Consider the following 6,750-nt stretch of genomic DNA (forward strand, 5'->3'; position numbering starts at 1 on the left):
ATAAAATTTCGCATTGACACTGGCCAGACCGCACTTCGTGCACGTCAGTCGTCCACTGAGTATATAACACAAGCAACACACATCAAGGAGAAAGAGACAAAAATAAAATAACACATGTTAAAATTCGTTTTTCTAAAAACATTCCATGACGTTAACTGGAGTGTGGGGTTCGAGTAAACGTCATTCCACCTTTTCATTTATCATTACTATTCTTTTCATTGGATTTTATTTTTTACTCACTTATGTGTTTTGTCTGTCCCTGTGCTGTCCCCTCTGTGGTTAACAAATAAATCAAGTCGTCAGGTACGTATTTGTATGTATAGATGTGTGTATGTTTAATAACGTACTGTATATAGTATGTCTGTATTTTTGTATGCAGTGTAAATTAACGAAATAGAAGCACGTATACAGAGAGACAAAGAGTTTTATATTTTACCTTGCAATTGCTGCAATAACTATTAACTGGTAATGGAACAGTAAATGTATGTGTACTGTTTTAAAGGAAATGAAAATAAAATTTCGTATTGACACTTCACGCATGTCAGTCGTCAGATATGTATGTGTAGATGTGTGTGTGTGTGTGTGTGTGTGTGTGTGTGCGTGCGTGCGTGTGCGTGCGTGCTCGTGTTTAATAACGTACCAAATATAGTATGTCTGTATTTTTCTATGTAGTGTAAATTAATCCCAAAAATTACATGTCGACACTTTTGGGGTCTCATAGTATTACCATGTAAAATTTGATTTGATTTGATTTGGTTGAGCCGTTTGAGAATGCATTGGGAACAGACAGGATTATATATATATATATATATATATATATATATAGATAGATAGATAGATAGATAGATAGATAGATAGATAGATAGATAGATATATTATAAAAAACTCTATGGATGCTTGTGGATTTTCCATCATTTGTTCGGTAGAAGAAGCCTCTTTGTAGAAGAAACATCTTCGTGTGATAGCCAATATCCATGGATGAGCTTAATTCGGTAAACACCAGGGTCACATACCCCAATGAATTTATTATTTTTATTATCTTTTTTTTCTTCTTTCTTCAAATTTTCTGCCATTTCTCGCCGAGTGTTTTCCGTACACCTAGGGCAGAGAAGCTCATTGTATGCATTCCCAGTTTACACACGCAAATTCACAGGTAAAATATGTATGTAAAAAAATAAATAAATAAATAAATCCATGAATGGATGTTGTTTTCACAGCGATAATGCTCTTCTCACTACATGAGTCGTTCCAGTTAACATGATTTTTTTGCAATTCCTATAGGGATGGTAGGCCTGGTATCATTTTCAAATAGGTTTCAGTACCTTTTTTTTTAAATCATTCCTAGAGAATGGATCAAGCTGGATCAAGCCTCGACCTCCCTGAGTTTTATTATTATTAATATATGAAAACTCACAGCTTATTTTGTTGGGTACGATGGAAAGTCTCAGCTGTCCACAGCCAGCAGACTAAGGTGACACTTGTTAACTGGTCATGCCTCAAGAACCCTGCGAAGAATTCTTGCAGTTCCAAACAATGCTGATTTTTGTAGGTGTTCTACCTTCACAGTTGCACCAATCTTTTTCAGCCATGTTGGTATTTAAATGCTGATACTTCCAAGTGCACCAATTACTACTGGTATCACGTCTACTCTCTTCATTGAGGACAACCTTCTATTATTATTATTATTATTATTATTATTATTATTATTATTATTATTATTATTATTATTATTGCTGTTGTTGTTGTTATTATTATTATTATTATATAATCAGAGCTTTATATACACGTTACGATGTTTCGAGTTTCATGTGCTGGCTGGCAGAAACTTTAAGATTTGGTGTTTACTGCTTCAACAAACTGTCAACTGTTCGCATGATCAGAGTCTACATCATTTTCAGAGTTTTTGTTTCGATGTATAACTGGTATAAGTACAGCCTGTAACGATGCATAATGTGGTGTTTTGTGTACTTTGTAGCAGGCTGTGATATGATATGGAAAGATGAAGGGGAGCGGGTAGGGCTGGTGTAATTCACAATTCAATAAGAAACGTCATTCAGGAAAATGTGTTCGTGTGTGTGTGCGTGCGTGTGTGTGTATGTGTGTTTGTGTACGTACGTATGTATGTATGTATGTATGTATGTATGTATGTATGTATGTATGTTTGAATGTATGTATTTATTTTTGTATGTATAGGCGTATGTATGCTTGCATGAATGTATGTTTGTGTATAATTAAAATAAGCAAAAACACCTTAAAAATGGACCTGGAGGATTTTAAATCGCGAAACCTTCAAGGAAATAGAATACATTATAATAAACAAAATAAGTCATTGTTCGGAATATTGAAACAATTAACGAGATCAAAGGCAGCGGTTATAGAATGTTGAGAGGCAAACTCCAAATAGATAGAAAGAAACTATTCCATTTGAAGAACAAACCAATCAGAAGCATCAAAAGCCAAATCGATCTTCTCCCAGCTGACTTAACAACGCAATAACTAAGCAAACAAAAGGTCAATGACATTGAAACTTTAAATCACAATCTTGCCAAATGACTTAATGAAACAGCTGAATACTACAGGAAAACAAAGAAATATTCGATATGATGAAGAAACAAAATATTTAAAAAAAACCTTTAAACTCAGCTAGAGACAAGAGACAAACAATGTTACTGCATGAACAAGTAAGTAGAAAAATTGAGAAAACAATAGATACATGAACATCATAGAAACAACAACGCTGAGGAGATTTCACAAGATCAAAAACCTGTACTTATTTTTTTTCCAGTTGGCTTTAAAGACCATATCCAATCTAATCTGAATTGTCCATATTGTCCAGAACCTTCGATCGATTTATAGTATTGGAATTATTTTCTTCGCTCTTTGTTTTTAGATTTTAAACATCCTAAAGTAGTGGTCCTTAACCTGGGTTCGATCGAACTCCAGGGTTTCCTTGAGTCAATCTCAGGGTTCGACAGGGGTCAAAACACACACACACAGTATAGCTCGGTTCACACTAGCAATGTCGGGCCGTTTTTGTTGGCCGTCAAAAAATCGGCTACCGACAATTTGGCAACATGCAATTTTTCTTTGCCGAATTATATTACAATAAAAATTTGTTACACGAAATAAATTTCCATGATAAACTAGTTTATTAAAAGGTAAATTAGGATAACAAAATTAAATTTAATCTAAAAATATTAATTTATAAATAAATAAAAATTTAAAAAAACCTTTTGAACAAAGCAAAAGATCGGCCCAGGCTTATGTGTGTGTCCGTTCCGTTCAGCCCACTCGTATTATTCGTGACGTCACGCTTCGCTTGGTCATCAATGGCTTCAGCTAACCAGGCCACATCGCTTGGCTTTGATATCTGTGCTGCAGGGAACACGGTGCGCTCAGTAGTCGACTTGTGGTTGTTGTGATTGTACGTCATATGTGATTTTTTTTAATCTTTCAAACCCTTTATAGTATGTCAATCAAAAAACAGAAAGTGGTTGGACGATTATTTGCAATACGAATTCACGTGTGTAAAGGAACTTGATGGGAGTCAGCGTCTTCAATGCATGGTTTGCAATGGCAAGCTGAGCAATTCTAGTCTAGAGCCAGCAAAACTAAGGGAACACTTCCTAAAGCTGCACAGAGATGGTAAATACAAGAATTGAATTCAAGATGAAGAGAGCCATATTCGATGAAAAGGCTATTCTGTCTGTTCTCGGCTTTGTACCCATCGACAAACCGATCCTCGCAGCATCGTACGAAGTTTCGTACCTGATCGCAAAGCTGGTGAAACACTCGCAAAACTAGCTGCGTTGAAGATGGCGAATATCATGCTGGGAAAAGCTGTTGAAGATGTTATCCCAAATTCCTCTTTCAAATGACACTATCATCAGCAGAATATACGACATGAGCGATGACATCTTGGCTCAAGTAATTTCAGATCTGATTTCAAGCCCAGCAAAATTCAGCCTCCAACTCGACGAGACCGCCGACGTTTCCAATATAAGCTAGCTTGTATTCGTACGCTATGGGAAAGACGACGTGATAAAGGGAGATTTTTTATTTTGTAAGCCTCCTACAGCAACAACCAAGGCAGCTGATGTGAAGAAATTCGTGGATAACTTCTTTAGAGACAACGGGCTTTCGTGGAATATGGTTTCTGCAGTTTGTTTCGGATGGAGCTCCAGCTATGCTGGGACGACTCTCTGGTTTTGGAGCGCTGGTGAAATCCGATGCACCACACATCATTGTTACACACTGTATTCTGTACAAGCATGCGCTGGTAACAAAAACCTTGCCTCCAAAACTGGCAGAAGTATTAAAAATTGTAGTCGAATGTGTGAACTACGTGCGAAATAGTGCTATGAAGCATCGCGTCTTCAATGTGCTGTGTAATGAAATGCGCTCTGAATTCGAAATATTTCTGTACCATTCTAACGTTCGGTGGTTATCCCGAGGAAAGGTGCTGAATCGTGCTTTTGCCATGCGTGTGGAATTAGCCCTGCTTTTGTGAGAGTACCAACATTGTTACGCAGATTGCTTCGGAAATTCTGAGTTCATTCTCATTTTGGCGTACATGGCCGATATCTTCGATGCTCTCAATCATCTCAATCGACAGATACAGGGCGGTGGAGTCAACATCATCGAAGCAGAAGAAAACCTGAAGGCATTTAAAAAAAGATGGGCCTAGTAACCATTACTCCTATTCTTCATTGCAGGCTAATAAGGGCTTCCAAGTAGAAGCCTCGTACCGTCATTGAGTTTGTGACGAAGGAACGTCGAAAGCTGTCCGTCGTCCACAGAAAACTATAGGTTGTTTACAGAAACCACACCGCTGACCAGAGCAATCTTTTATCTTTCACTTGTTTCAGTCATTAGATTACGGATATGCTGAGGCACCGCATTGAAGAATTTTATTCGAGCAAGTCAACCTTAGTACTTATTTCTTTTAAGCCTATTACTTATTCTATCGGTATCTTTTGCCGAACTTCTATGTTACAGGAGTCAGAAATTTAAAAAGAAGGAGGAAACCAGTATTGAAACTGCGACCACTGACACGAATCGCCAGCGAATGGACGAATTGATTCACGTGGACAGACGAGTAACAATCCGTAAGCTTGTTGCATAACTGGATTGTGGTTACAATCCATCACAAAAGGTGTGAAACTTTGAGCGTCGGAAAGTGTGTGTAAAGTGTGTACCGTGGCAGTTGACGACCGATTTCAAGCAGAGAAAGGTGGAAATCTGCTTTGATTTGCTGGAAGCGTTTGAAGCCAATAAAGTTACGTTTTTTCCAGTCTGGTAACAAGGGATAAAATGTGAGTGCATCTTTATGATACGGAAACAATGGCTCAGTTCATGGAACGGTGCCACACCTTTTCTCCAATATCTAAGGAGTTCAAAAGTCAGTGATTGGCACAGAAATTGATGATTGCTTTTTTGAATGACAAAAGTGCCGTTTACTTTAATTTTCTGGAACGTGGCTATACTATGAACAGCGAGTGATATATTGAGATATTCAAAAAGCTTAAGATAAGCCTTTGGGAAGAAGTGACCGAACGAGAATATGAAAACGATCAGCATTCATCATAACGTACGACCACGTATATCATTGACAACATATCAGGCAATCGGCAAATTGGACTAGTCCTTGGTTTCATATCCACTGTACAATCTGTACCCAGCCTGTTTGGTCTAATGAAGGAAAGTCTTCTGGATAACGAGTTGATATCTCATACGAGGTGAAGAGGTAGGTACAACGGTGAACATCTGAATTTTTACAAAGAATATTTGAGATTTGGGTTTAACGATGTGCAAATACATCACTTGCGATGAAGACTTTTGTATACCTTTGTATAGAGGAAGATTTGTTATATCAGTATGTGCATTGCACATGTTGGCAGAGTAAACAACCTGTATCACATAAAATCATGCCCACCTATGCATTATTTTCGGTACAACATTTGTTTATTTGTGTGCGCATGTCTGTATGTATTACCAGTATTAATGAATATTGATAAGAAAATTCATAAAAGAAAATAACTCCCCGTTTAAGAATCCATACAATACGAGGAGAAAACACATTACAAAGAAGGAAGATTAAATTAACAGGATTAACTAAATTAACGAAAATTTAATTAAGAACAGTTTCAGAGATACTCACACTATTTTAAACTTTTCCAATACACGCGCGCGCACACACACACACACACACACACACACACACACACACTAACTACTGTTTGCATATTTATTTTGGTGTATACTCTTCGTTGGTGACAAGTGTCTAAAGACAGTTATTACCCAATACGTGAACGCAAATGTACAAATGTTTTGTTGTTATAGCTGTTCTTGTTGTTTAGCTCCAGGGCAACCCAATTCGCAAAGGAGTCACAAGGAAAGCAGAAAAGTATTCTACTTCGTCATAAAAGAACGAAATAACGAAATACATATTTGAATGCTGCTAGTATATATAGTTAATAAAAAACATATATCAGAAAAGAAGCACACTCTAAAGAAAAGAGCAGTATTTGTTATAACAAAATTTTATATCTTAGATATAGAGTTACCCAAGGTTTTGCATCCACAAAGCCAAAGCCTTGTGGACAGTTCGTCAGACTCTATATAAAAACAAAAATTTTTAATTTCTACATCGCGGACATGAGGAAACGCTCAGAAATCGAGAAATACGTCTTAACAAAAAACGGTAATGAGGACGGGTTATCTTCCTTGAACCAGAGGAAATAAAACAAC

The sequence above is a fragment of the Octopus bimaculoides genome, chromosome 2 (assembly GCF_046866305.1).
Source record: "Octopus bimaculoides isolate indiv1 chromosome 2, ASM4686630v1, whole genome shotgun sequence".
In the NCBI taxonomy this organism is placed as follows: Eukaryota; Metazoa; Mollusca; class Cephalopoda; order Octopoda; family Octopodidae; genus Octopus; species Octopus bimaculoides.